This window comes from Cyclopterus lumpus, chromosome 14 (genome assembly GCF_009769545.1).
Source record: "Cyclopterus lumpus isolate fCycLum1 chromosome 14, fCycLum1.pri, whole genome shotgun sequence".
NCBI lineage: Eukaryota > Metazoa > Chordata > Actinopteri > Perciformes > Cyclopteridae > Cyclopterus > Cyclopterus lumpus.
In genome coordinates, this window is record NC_046979.1 from 21,850,226 (window position 1) to 21,864,676 (window position 14,451).

A 14,451-nucleotide genomic window follows, 5' to 3' on the forward strand; every position below is an offset into this window, starting at 1 on the left:
GAAAACCTCTAATGGGAGGTGTCCGGGAGGCATCCTGACTAGATGCCCGAACCACCTCAGCTGACTCCTTTCGACACGAAGGAGCAGCGACTCAACTCCAAGCTCCCCCCTGATGTCTGAGCTCGTTACCCCATCTCTAAGGCTGAGCCCGGCCACCCTACGGAGGAAGCTCATTTTGTCCACTTGTATCCGAGATCTCGTTCTTTCGGTCACGACCCAGAGTTCGTGACCATAGGTGAGGGTTGGAACGTAGACCGACCAGTAAATGGAGAGCTTTGCCTTCCGGCTCAGCTCCCTCTTCACCAAGACGGACCGGTACAGCGCCTCTTTTACTGCTGCAGCCGCACCGATCCGCCTGTCGATCTCCCGCTCCACCTTACCCTCACTCGTGAACAAGACCCCGAGATACTTGAACTCCTTCGCTTGGGGTAGGCAGTTTGTCCCCACCTGGAGGGAGCCATCCGCCGGTTTCCACATCATCCGCGAACAGCAGAGATGCGATCCTGAGACTCCCGAACCGGATCCTCTCTGCCCCCTGGCTGCGCCTAGATATCCTGTCCATGAAGGTCACGAACAGGACCGGTGATAAAGGGCAGCCCTGGCGGAGGCCAACACCCACCGGGAACGTGTCTGACTTACTACCGAGGATACGAACACAGCTCCTACTGCAGGCGTACAGAGACCAGATGGCCCGTGCCAACGGGTCCGGCACCCCATACTCCCGCAGGACCCCCCACAAAAACCCCCGAGGGACCCGTTCGAAAGCCTTCTCCAGGTCTACAAAGCACATGTAAACTGGTTGGGCAAACTCCCAGGACCCCTCCAGTAATCTTGCGAGGGTAAAGAGCTGGTCCACTGTTCCAAGACCGGGACGGAATCCGCACTGTTCGTCTTGAATCTGAGGTTCGACAAGCGGTCGGAGCCTCCTCTCCAGCACCCTGGCATAAGCTTTCTATTTTCATATGGTTCAATTATGGTTACTCTGGATTGCCAATAGGCAAACTCATCGCCAGGGAAGGGCTCAGCGTCTGACAGAGGTGTGAAATTATGAAATCTTTAATTAGGCTATTTAAAAAAGTGTGTATTTGTCTGTTTTGGTGAGCAGACATATGGAGAACAGAGATGCTGCTGTCAGATTCACGGAATATAGACAACAAACTGGTATGTTTGAATTTAAAATGAATCTCGTGCTGATTAATTGGGCTCATCGGGTGAAGCATTCTGCTCCACCACAAATATCTCTAAATGCACAATAGGGCTTAAATTCAAGAGATTATTTTTGACATCTTAGTTCTGATATTAAGTGTAACGATTCCCCGTCGTCCCCGTGAGTCTGGGGCAGGCACAAAGGAGGGCAACACACAGGATTTCGCTCTTAACGGGTTTTATTATTTATATTTTGTGCTGGTGGGGTTTCCGCTTCCCGAACGCTCTCTGCTCCGCCAGCATCTGCTCCCTGCCTTCTTCCACGTTCCTCCGCTACTCCTGTTCTTATCAGGCTGATTACACCTCATCCCGGCCCCATTCGTGAACCCCATCCCCACTCTGTGCCCTCTGCAACTGAGCCTAACCACGGCCCGCCGCCACATTAAGTTATTCGCCTTCATTTTTTAGTAGGACAATACTATTGGCAATCATCCTTCCAATTGTCGATATTCGATCCAATCGCCAATTGTCACAAGCCTAATGCCTTCTTATGAATATGCATAGATGAAGTTGTTGGTAAATCTTTCCAACCATTTTTCCGTAACATCCACATGATAAACTCAGATTTAAGGTGAGAGACACTTTTACAACTGACGAATGTGAAAACAAGCATTACAACTAGTTTTCAAACTTAGTAATAGGCTGCTCTGGCCTTCTTATATGTTTTAAGACCATCTCACCAAACTAAGCGTGATTGGTGGAACGCCATATGCTTTCAAGCGTTCGTGATGTTTGCTTTAGATTGCGGGTCTGAGGGTTCTACCAGGGAGAAAACCTCCTTTGCCTCACCGTATTCTTCTTCAGAGGGGCTATCGAGTCTAGTGCCAGTGAGCCTGTAGCACTATTGACAAGATGATGAATCTGGGATGGACTAAAGTTAACACAGGAGTCCTCCCTCACATTGAGACGTGGTATTGAATCAAATGCAGAAGGAATAATATGGCCAATTCTATTGCATTGAAGCAGACAATGTGTCTGCAATATGTGTTTGAAGGATGTATCCAGGATGTCAAACTGATTCAGCAGTGAAAACAGGTGAAAGAGATAAAGATAGACGCTAAAGTCGTCGGACCCTGGTCAGAGCTGGCAACACTACGCTATCATTGGCCAGTCTGCATTTGGGGGATAGGGTTTAAAGAAAGGTCAATATCTTATGTTATGGATACGAGAGGACCCTTTTCGTGGCCAATCAATACAGTGCCGAACAATCATCTCATCAAATCTTCCCAGTCTACATTAAGTTTTCATAACATTTTTCTAAGATAATTGAAAAGACAAGTGACCAAGCATATATATTACTTCATTGCTTTTCATCCTATGAGTGTTTGCATTATTTTTCATAATTTCTCATCATCCTATTCAGTATATTTGACTCGGTGTGTCTCAGTTTCAGAAGAAATAGACATTTAGCACAGGACACATGATTTGGACACAATGCATAAGCCACAGGTTGTGCTGTGTGTTTTCAACTGTATCAGCCAAGTGTGTTGTTAAAAAACAAAGTAAAACACACACACTTTTGGAAATAAGAAAGCATTGCAGTGAAGAATTGTCAGATCAAAGGCAGGTTTTTACTGACTGGTACACTAACTATTTATCCCGTTTGTTTTCCTCTGTGTTTTTGTTTAACATGCTTCAACATGCTTTTGATATATCATACCTGTTTCCTTTAAGTGCTCTAAATGTTTTTTTCCCTCTCATAAAGATATTGAATAGACATATTCTGAGCCGAGCACATCATCACTAACTCTTTCTCTCAAAGACACAGAAAGGACATACTTCATCAAGACACACACTTAGAGCTGAGAGCTGTTGTCTCCTCTCAATGGGTGACTTAGCTTATTTGGCCACTTAGCAGATGCAATCTAAAACTCAGCCTCAAATATTGGCCTCCAACTGCTCCACCTTCTCCTCTGGCTCACCTGAAGCCATCTGTCGAGAGGCTGCAGAAGACAAATAAGAGACTCTTGCTTGCAGCGTGCCATCTCTTTCATCTCTTTGTTTTGCAGTGTATTAATTGCACACTGTACGTGCACATACCCCGGGCGATCTAGATTCTCTCTTTTCCCAAACCTCCAATCTCTTTCCCATTTCTTAACAACTTAATTAAGTTTCTCCGCTCATAATGAGAGCAGGAGAGTTTTGCAACAGCATGAATGCTGACAGATTAATGCTGACAGACTTGGGTGTGTATCCTGCTAATGGCTTCACGTTTGATGTGGATTTGTCTGTAGGTGAAATACTGCCACCTCTCTCACATGAGAGAAAGACATTTCACTTCTGACCTTGAGCGGTTTTCTTTCTACGTCTTGTTTTGACGGAAATCTCCCCATTTAGCATTGACATACAAAGTTGTCTTTTAGTTTAAAGAGCTTTTAATTGTCATTTAGCCTGTTGACTATTCTGGTGATTTATTACACTACGATATTTGACTCATTATGTGGGTTGCTGCCCAAACAGCACAGATCTACTAGGATGACGATGCAGAACTTCTGGCTCTGGCCTCTCAGACCCGGGACACACTGAGCGCTGCAGAACCTCTGTCTCTGGCCTCTCAGACCCGGGACACACTGAGCGCTGCAGAACCTCTGTCTCTGGCCTCTCAGGCCCGGGACACACTGAGCGCTGTAGAACCTCTGGCTCTGTATTCTGGCGCCCATGTAAGCAGTTTAGAGCTGCGTATCTTCGAGAGATTCAAGGTCTCGCCTATTTTTCTGTGTGCTGATCAGTTCACAGCAAAAATAAAAAAGTGACAAAGATCTTTTGACAGTTTACTGACATCATACCAGCAAGAAAACTACAGTATGTCTGTATCTGTCGGAAATATCACAGACATGAATAAAGTTCATGTCTATTTTTAACTAAACAGTAATACATCACACCAGTTTCCTATTTCTGTTTCAAAATAAAAGCCCCTGCTGTGCCTTTCTGTGAACAGAACCCCTTCAGTAGGTAACTAAACGATGGCTTTCATTCTGAATTAGCAGGATGTGGTTGTGTAAAATGCAATAACTTGCACGGTTCCATAAGTTAATCGAGCCATGCTTTTTTTTTTTAGAGAAGTACATTCTTTAAATATGCATGTGACACCTAATGACATCAGTGATACCTTGATTCATTTTAATTAATTCACAAAATCCTGGATTTGATAGCTCATATGTGTTTCATGTTTTCTGCTCATATTCAAAACTTTCTGCACATTTAAAACATATTCCACATATCTATGTTATCTGAGAGTTTGTAATATTTTGAGGACAGAGTTGTGATATTAAGAGATTAAAGTCATAATTTAATGAGAGTAAAGTAAAATAAAAGAATAAAGTAAGAATATTTCAGCCCCATGGTTTACTGCATTATATTGTTGCTCTGCTCTTATGGTAGCATCTCTTCATAGCACTCGTCTGTCAAAGACCCTCAGCTTTATGTATATGTAGCTGTAGTGAGCATACAAACAAAGCATGATTTCAATAAGCAGTTAGTTTTGAATATCACCACAACACATCGTCGGGGAGAGACCAACATGTTTCACCGCCGTTGGCTAGCTAACGTTCCCTTGGATGCAGTGACACAAACTCAATGCTTTTATCAAACGTAGAAGTAACGGGAGAGAACCCTGTGCCACTAAAAGCTCCAAAGTGTGTGGTGCATATATGGCTATGAATACATTACATATAGATGTAGATCATCATTTTGGATCTCCTCAGTTTCAAGGTCACAGTGTGTTGTTGTAATTCATGTTCAGCCGTGTGGGTTTGCAGAGACGGACAGCTTTATTATCTCTATTATCTACAGCAGGATAGCATGTGGAAGTTATTTCAATGTGATAGTTTTTTATAACCTTAAACACTAACAGATCTACTTTGACAATGAATTCATCAAGTTCGATTGTAAATTGCTTCGAGGGTTTAATCATGAAACCATACATATGTCTCAACGTGTGATTCCTACCGTCTCCTGCCCATCTTCCATCTTTGCTGCTGCTGCTCACTGAATGTGATGTACTGTAGTTGTAGTCGACTTGAAATAGCTTGGGGCGTATTATTTGTCTTTTTTCTTTTCCAACAATGTTGTCATGAACCCAGGAGCTGGTTGACTGGTGGAGTCAGGCCTCTGCACCACCCGTGTGCTCTCTGACTGGATGTTTCAGAAAAGACAGGGATAAAGTGAAACTGAATTACAAACATTGGCGAGTTCAAGACCCGTGGAAAATACTAGGTTATCAATTTTCAGACCCTCTAATAAAGTTTAATAGAACCATGTATGACGGCTCAAACTCCTTGTGACTTTTACTGACTGTGTCGTAGAATGTTCTGGGATTATTTCAGAGATGTATAACAAAGGATTTACGGACTAGTGTGACGGGTACGAGGGACTCGGCGCATACAAAGCACAAGTCTGTCTCCTCGTCGCTCTCTTGAGGAATCCCCAGATTTCTTTCTGAAAGTAAAAAAAAAAAAAAAAAGAAATCTATAAAGCCGATGCAATAATTTATTCACAAGGATATTTAAAGTAACTTCCAGAAATACAAACGATTTGAACCGTCTCAGATTGAGACAGTCTTTTCCTTGAGGCTAGCCCGCGGCTGCACGGCAGGCCGTGCATCGGTAATGCCCTCTGGGACAGTGGACAAAGGCCTGTGCCATCCCATAATGTTTTTCTGCTTGAGTGTCTCGGACAGCACAGGGATGGAAAAGGGCGGATGCACTTGCTTTTAGTGTGTTCATCAAGCTCAATATTGGAGATTGACAGAAGCCTGTTTGCTTTATGGTAATAGCTGTGGTGTTTGTTGCTGTATTAAGTCTGATTGGCTAAAGGTTTCAGCGTGTCGGATTTCCTCCCACACTATTGCTGTCAGCTGAAACCCATTCAGAGAGGCGTAATGCAAACGGTCTAATGCATCCTGATGGTGCATGCTTTTCGTGCCGCCTTTCCCCCCACTCGGTCTACACACTCCCACACTACGCCGATTAGGTGGACAGGTTCACTGTTGTGTGCACACTTTTCTAAAATAAGGCAAGCCCACACCGGGATCATCAATAGGCTGACACGCTGTCGTGGAGCCGGGAGGTTAAAATAATATCTAAATCAGAGGAATTCTGGAAAGTGCGAGACTGAAATGAATCACACCTGTCTCACGGCAACATTTTTGCAGCACCTCTTTGAAAATCCTGACACGCTGTATATCTCTCCCGCCAGATGGTGAGTCTCTTGGAAGACTTCTTTTTGCTCGACAACTGCGTACCAAAAGAGCAGGGAAATAATGTTGCCATTAACATGCAAAGAGATGCTAAGGCCTCGTTTCCTCTGACTCCTTGTCGGCTTTCTGCCCGACTGAAGTGGGTAATTCAAATGATGCCCTCTTATGTTGCAAAGAATTGCAACATTAAAATCAATATCTGCAGTTATTGTGATTTTAGTGTTTGTAATGTGTCGAGTAACCCATGAGACATATACACTCAAGGTAAAATATGCAGTATATGAGTGTGATCTATACAAAATTACTGGAATGAGAGGACAAAGAGCAGTGTTCAATCGGAATTTCTAACACGTTGAATACTGTAAATTATTTCTTGTAAACTGTCCAGAGATATACCTGTTTTCTGACGTAGAAATAGAGAAAGAAATTTCAGGACACTGTTACCTTAATTTTTCTATTAGCATGCCTCGTGAAACAGTTTCAGATTTTTTAATGAAATCAAATTTTAATTTAAATTAAAATAAACAACAGTACATACTCTACCTGAGGCTACACGTTTCTGGATGTTGAACTAGTTTCTCACAGTACAACCTGCCCAGAAACTGTGCAAAGCAATTTCAGCAATCATTTTGATGGAACCTCTATTTTACTGCATTAAAAAAATGCTGTATGCTTCATGCTCTGAGAGAGGATCATCAAAGGCATCGTCTGCCAGAGTATTTCCACATGATATGATCCGTGGTTCCATCATTCCACTTTAATTAGAAACTGTTGGGACATCTAGGTGGACCAGTGGTCTAAGAAGCACAGTGTGTAACCACAATATCCCCCTTCTAACTGTCTTCCCCCATGTTTTCCTGTCACAATCTGCTGTCAGATATCAAATGAAGCCAGAATTATTATTTTTTTACAAATGCAACAGCCCTCACATTAGCCTTTATGTGACAGGTAGTGACAGAACAACGAGATGCTGTTGGACTTCTTGACAATTGACTTTATATATATATATATATATATATATATATATATATATATATGGATATAATTCCATTGCATATAAATAGTGCTTTTCTTCCCTGTCAATAGTATATATATATATATACAGTGTAATAGTATTTAGTAGCGGTCTCACTTTGTGCAAGTGTAAAAATAAATCTTTCATAAAACCTTCCTTTTCACCCCTTAATCAAGTGAAATGCTGATATCTTACTGTTTTTCACTTTCATAACACAACTGCAAACACATCCAGACGTTATTGTGCTCCTCATGGATCCCCCCAACATCTAGATTGGCTCACTAAATTGATGGCAATAATCACAGTCCCTGCCCTTGGCCGGAGGAGACAGGACCATGTGCTTGACGATCCAACAGACAGGCTGATTATAAGGCCCTGTCAGACATGTTTGACTTTTTCGACTCTCCAACCTGTGCAGTAAGAGGACGTCATTAAGAACTCAAGGTCCACTCAAGTGGACTCGACTCATTCCAATGATTGGGAGGCCTTCATGCTTGTCTTGAGTCAAGAGTTGGTCTTGAGAAGTGTTTAATGTGGCTCCATTTGTTGAGGGTATCCTGCTGTTCAGAGACAGCTGCTTCTCCACTGTAGCCCTTTGTGTTTTAAACTATTAAAAGGTGCAGTGTGTAGGATTGGGCGCCATTTACTGGCACTATTGCAGATTGCCGTCCCCTGAAACTTCTCCCTTGTGCCGAGCGTGTACGAGAACTACGGTGGCCTCCGCAAAAAAGGAAATGTCTGTCTCTCGGTGGGCGGGCGTTTGAGTTCTGTGATGCAAGCATTGGCCCTGCTGATGCGCCTCCTCTCTACCTCCTTCTGTTTCATGGATTGGAGTTCCATTCATACATTGTCATATTCATGTAAAGTGTTTATGTAACTCTGTAACGCTGTTCATTCTGTACACATGACATCTATTCATCTGTCCATCCGGGGAGAGGGATCCTCCTCTGTTGCTCTCCTGAAGGTTTCTTCCCTTTTTTCCCTGTCAAAGGTTATTTTTGGGGAGTTTTTCCTGATCCGATGTGAGGTCAAAGGTCAGGGATGTCGTATGTGTACAGATTGTAAAGCCCTCTGAGGATAATTTGTAATTTGTGATATTGGGCTGTACAAAATAAACTGAATTGAATTGAATTGAATAATAGTGAGTGAGTGTATTGATCAGGCGGATTACACAGTTATAATCACATCCTCTCTATTTATTTGTAGTTGATGTATGTATGTCCGATGTATGAGTTTTTACTGATGTGGAAGTCATTGAAGTCCTTTTCAATGTTGTGCAGCAGAGCCATACAAATAAACATGACATCAACATTTAGGCTCATTCACATGTTAAGTAGCCTACGTGTCCTAATCATTGAAAGGTTTAAATGTGTAGTCTACCTTTAAAAAACTGTTGTTTCCTATCACTCAGCTCTGACCACGGACGTTCTGTCCACGCTTTTCTGATTTGGACATTTACTATTGATCATACATTCCTGTGTGTAGATATTAATGAATCTTCTAAGATAACGGAAACACAATGATTCTTATTTTCAGATAATTTTACACTAAAGGAAACATACTCATCACTATTATATTCAATTTCCGATGAAAGATCCCCCTAAATACTAAACACTGCCCCTTTTAAATAGAATACAAATCAAGCTATTGATTGCTATTGAAAATGTACTTGATATTGTGAGTGACGAACATTTGTTTTTGTTTAATTCATTTGAATTAGGAAAGCCAAACATATATTAATAACAGCAGTTTCAATATAACATTGTGCCAAATTTAGAACTAGATTTAATTTATTTTACCAATTAACAGACATACAGAAAATGTTATTCAGAGTTAGACACCATCAGCGTGACAAATTAAAATTCCTGAAACTCAGATCCTGGTTCTAGTTCTGTTCCTTGAGGTGTAAGCAGAGCCTGTAGCTCCTGCCTGGGCTGCCTGACTCGCTTTTCCTATTTCCCTTTTAAAAATGAATGGGGTATTTGAAGATATGGCAACGATTGTAATCCTTTGATTTGGGGAGGGGTAACTTGCTAACTAGCCAAGAAAGCTAGTGTAAAGTGAATTAACAGTAACTCCTAAGTGGTTGTGATTTGAAATCCCCCACAAACCTCCCGCAGCATGCCGTAGGGGAGGCTTGTGATTCGGCTTTCTCTTAAGTGGCTCTCCCGCCTACGCACTCACATGAATCACTGCATCATTTTGATTTTCACATCACATTCTTCACAGGCAAAACTATACAGGGGGAAATCTGTATTACCCAGCCCGCATGCTAAGCTCTGGACGTCTTATATTCCTTCCAAGTATGATGAGGTCCTCCAGCCAGTCCATGTTAGTGGTGGTGCTGGATCCTCTCGCAGTGCATTTGTAAAGTCCTGTCATAGGCTTCCATCAAGGGGATAAAGGAGAAGTGGCTCTAGAGTGGTGCTTAGCAATCACTTTTCTGTCTGTTTCCCGGCTCAAGCCAGAGGTAGAAGCTTGGACATCAATATTCCCCCTCTTCTCTGGCTTCCCTCCCCCTTCCTGTCTTGTCCCAGACAGAGACTTGCTTTATTAGATTTATTAGACCACCAAATCTAATGCTATGCCTTGTTCAAAGTGGGAAATCGCATATTTCCACCTCGACCGTGTGAGGTCATTAAGCTCCAAAAACCTGTGAAAAGATATTATAAGATATAATCTTTGGACACATGCATGTGGGAGCTGGAGGAAACCAATTGGAGAAGGCACAAGACGAATCCAGACTCAAAAAGATGAGCAGCTCATACATCGAAAAGAGGGGATACTTCTGTTGTTGGACCTCAGACTGTATGTAGATGTCGTCAATGTAAGGTCACCCTTTGGTTCTTTGACTATGGTTTTGGAGCCTAACATTTGGCATTTTGGTTTTCGCCATCTGTTTTTTTTTTGCAACCAGGTTGGACAACTGAACACTGACTAAGACATTTTTATGTGAACAAAAATGTTCCAATTAACTTTCAGGAAGTAAAAACACACTTTGAAACCACATGGTTATTTCATATGTGGCTAAGTTGTGTGACGTAAAGGTGCTCAATGTTATTTCATATTGACTACTTGTTTATTAAATGACCAGAACACCTGCTATATTGTGATGTATATAATTAACACAATATGTAATCACCTATATTGGGATAGAGGATTTTGGCAATATCGTCCAGCACTAATGCCTGGAGAAATTCTGTCGATGTTTCATAAAAGTCTAGTTACTCTCAATTGATTTGTATTTGGCAGATATTCTTTGCTTTAACATTTTGGGAAATATGCTTAACTGCTTTCTTGCTCTAAGTAAACAAATGGATCCTCTCAACACGCTTAGTTCCCTTTACATTCTACACCTGTTTATCCAAATGGTGGACTAATGTTTTAACTCCCTGCAATTAGATATATATATATATATTTTGATAATCTAAAAAAATGCATGACATGTGACCGTTGTAAGGTCAGACAGTGCTAAAAGTCCATCTCATGTGTTTTGAGAATTAGAAAGATATTTAAGTAAAGGCACTCTGATGCTGAATATCCATCTTTCCACCATTTATGAAGCACAAAATGTATCCATGTGTCTGCAGAAGAGGGCAGGGAAAGGGCAGGTGAACCAGCAGAGGTCATTTTCAGCCAACTTGAGCTGCATTTTAAGTCTTAAAGCGGTGTGGGAGGTCATTAAAGGATCTGCACTGGCTGTATTAATGCAACGTGAGAAACAATATTGTCTTGTGTGAATACAGATGAGAGAAGGGAGCTTGTTTTCCTGTTATTACTTTACAATCTTCAGATCCATCTTGCTCTTGGAGAAAAAGGTCTCCCGGTCCTGAAAAAGGAGACACTGGTGATTCTTACAGGTGTGGAAAGTGAAAAGTATGAACAATATTTTGTCATTATGTTCTCACACAACTTCCTCTGGCCTGATTAGAAACCTGCTGTTCCCTTTTTCTTCTTGTTTTGCTTGTCTCTGAAGTTGTTTTTTAGCCTTACACACACACTCACTCACACACACACACACACACACACACACACACACACACACACACACACACACACACACACACACACACACACACATACAGGTCTTTCCAGGTCATATGAGAGCTGAAAGCATGTTGCCTAATCAGGAGCTATAAGGTGCTCTCTGTTAGTGAAGAAGAACGCTTCAAATATGGTTCTGTAATATGATTTTTTGTTGCCATGCAAACAGTATCTGCAGACAAAGCTGGTCAGTGAAGTGCTGGTTCAGATCACTTACACAAGTCTTGAACACACTGGGCAATTAAAAAACAGGGCTGGCAGTCGGACCTGTTGTACTAAGGAAGGAATTCTTCAGGCGTCTCATGCTAATCCAGTGTGTTCCACTTCTGCCGACACAAGAGAGCTTCACAAAGGATGGAGGAGGAACCTGTCACACGTGCAGAATGGTAAACGCAGTCCTCATCAGGGCTGCATGCTGAAGGTTGGTACTTTTTCTGTTGCAGATGGTACCAGATCGATATCACCAATTATCAAAACATGTCGAGGCAAAACGCTGCCAGCCAGCGACATCCCACAGTTTCTCCATTTCCAGCAGCAGCTCAAAGAAACTCAGGAAGCACTTGTTCTTCAGGAGAAGTATAGCCCAATTTTGACTAGATGTGACAGTGGTGTTTAATGAACAAGAATATGGGGCCGTTATCAAAGCAAAACTATCTGTGAATGCATAGACAAATCTGTAAATGCATACATTGACATTATTGGCGGAAAAGTCTATTTTTCTCCAAGAGCTGGAAACGGAGACAAGTCATCAGTTACAACTCAGCAGGCCTCCCCGTTGGCTGTCTTTTTACACAGAACTTTTGCTACACTTCTGCAGAGATCAGATGCGTGTGGAAATGTGTCTGTTCCGCTCTATAGGCTCAGTAGCAACATTTCCAGCTCTTGGAGCAGAATTTGACTTTTCAGCTCGATAATATTTATGTACACGCATACAGATTTACAAATATGATAAAACACACGCGCATTTAAAAATGGTAACACAACTCTCCGCACAGATTTGCAATGTAGCTACAGTAATGGCCCCACACAAGTACTCATCATTCCGTCCTCAAGTCACCTCGGATGATTGTGGCAGTTTGCAACACCTTGGTAGATACTTCAAATAAAACCTATCAAATGATAACCCCACACAGACTTACAAGCAGGCACAGTGTCCAATGCCATTCAAGGGTCAGCTAAACACCACTTTGACACAAGCAGTACTTTTAATAAACATTTGGTACGTTTCACCACGCGTGTCAACTTAATTGTGAAGGTATTCGTATCTAGCACAACAATAATTCAGCCTATACTGAAATGTTTATGTTTCTGTATTCTAGTGTCACTTGGAAGATTTTTACACATCCAGCAGATACAAAGTCAGCTCATTTGGATTTGTGTTTCTGGCCACCGTGCGAATTGAAACCCACTCTCTACTCTTCTTCTAGCTGCTTCTCTTTAGTTGCTAAATGCTCTACTTTGTTGACTTTGTTCAGCAGGTCGTGTGCACTGGGTTTTTAGAAGGTGTCTTAAACTTGCATTCTCTTTAATGTCCATCAGGGGCGACTCCTTCCATCTGATAGTATCGAAGTCTATGAGAAAATGACCCGACTTCTCACTTGATTTATTACCTCAGGAAACATTGTAAACTTGATGATTACATCAACTTATATGTATATATATATATATATATATATATATATATATATGTATATATATGTATATATATATATATGTATATATGTATGTGTGTATATATATATGTATATATATATATATGTATATATGTATGTGTGTATATATATATGTATATATATATGTGTATATATATGCGTATATATGTATGTGTATATATATATATATATATATATATATATATATATATATATATGTATGTATTTTTAAATTTTTTTTTTTTTTAATTCATTTATTTTGCAGGAACAATGCACACCAATCAACAGTTGGACTGTAAGTGAGCCAGAGTTAGCCAGAGAGGCTAATTTCCATCTGCTGTCCCTGGCCAGATGTTTTTAAGGCAGCCTAAAATAACAAAATCTCAAAATAAAAATGGAAATAAAATTTATAGACAAACTGACAACAACATATATGTATATATATATATATATATATATATATATATATATATATATATATATATATGCCAATCTCCTGTCCATCCCACATAGGACCAAGCACCGGAGGTGGGGTGACAGAGCCTTCTCCATATCTGCCCCCTCCCTCTGGAACTCTCTCCCCAAACTCATCCGAGACTGCACTGATCTTTCCTCATTCAAATCCCAAATCAAAACCCACCTGTTCAGAACTGCTTTTAATGTGTGATTGTTTGTTTTTGTTTTCTTATCAGGGTCCGAGCGACTCAAAGTCCCTATTTATTTGTTTTATTTGTTTTACCTGTATTTTAGCTATTCTTATTTATTTATTTTTAGCTTTTAGGATGTTTTAATTATGTGAAGTGTCTTTGAGTACTATGAAACGCGCTATATAAATTAAATGCATTATTATTATTATTATTATTATTATTATTATATATATGTGTATATGTATATATATATATATATATATATATATATATATATATATACACATATATATATGTGTATATGTGAAATAAAGTCTTACTGACCTGATCTTTCCACTAATATTCAGCAAAAATATCATCATTTATATTTTTCTTCTAAAAGGAGATGGGTTATTGTTTACTGACTCGGCAGACATTCTGATTTTACTCCGTTTGATGACTGTTCAACAAATCAAAGGAATCAGTCCAACCCAAAGAAAAATATGAAACATCATTGTGAAAGAAGCAGTGTGCAAAGCAGGAGAGCATCGACAGTAGCGAGTGTTGTAATCCTATTTCAAGATGCATAGATGAGCAGACTTCATACTGCAAATCTAATAGAGGCCACTCTGTTCGTAGAGTAAGCACTTTTTCCCTTCACCTGAACATGGACATGGACGCTGTGCTCCCTGAGCGACAGCAATTCCCCCG